This window comes from Neophocaena asiaeorientalis, unplaced genomic scaffold (assembly GCF_003031525.2).
Source record: "Neophocaena asiaeorientalis asiaeorientalis breed wild unplaced genomic scaffold, Neophocaena_asiaeorientalis_V1.1 scaffold478, whole genome shotgun sequence".
NCBI classification, from domain to species: domain Eukaryota; kingdom Metazoa; phylum Chordata; class Mammalia; order Artiodactyla; family Phocoenidae; genus Neophocaena; species Neophocaena asiaeorientalis.
This window is the reverse complement of record NW_020173200.1, coordinates 1254372-1254655: the sequence shown is the minus strand read 5'-3', so window position 1 is coordinate 1254655 and position 284 is coordinate 1254372. Positions and strand designations below refer to the sequence as shown.

General features: G+C 26.1%; 1 protein-coding gene across 3 annotated transcripts in view; it reads right to left on the bottom strand.

The window, feature by feature from the left end:
- Nucleotides 1–284, bottom strand: part of CCDC30 (coiled-coil domain containing 30) — a 148253-nt gene that overhangs the window by 147387 nt on the left and 582 nt on the right. The window lies entirely within an intron of this gene.

Below are 284 nucleotides of genomic sequence, written 5' to 3'. Positions count from 1 at the left end.
GAGACGCAAGAGGGAAGAGATATGGGAACGTATGTGTATGTATAAGTGATTCACTTTGTTATAAAGCAGAAACTAAACCCCATTGTAAAGCAATTATACTCTAATAAAGATGTTAAAAAAAAAAAAGATGGACTGCAAATCATGAAGGACATATTTTTAAACTAAGTGGCAAATTAAGCTTTTAAGAAATGATAAATATATTTGATTATATAAAAATTTAAAGCATCTATACAATTAACATTAAAGTTAAAAGGAAAAAAAAAAGAAATAAAGACTATCCAATC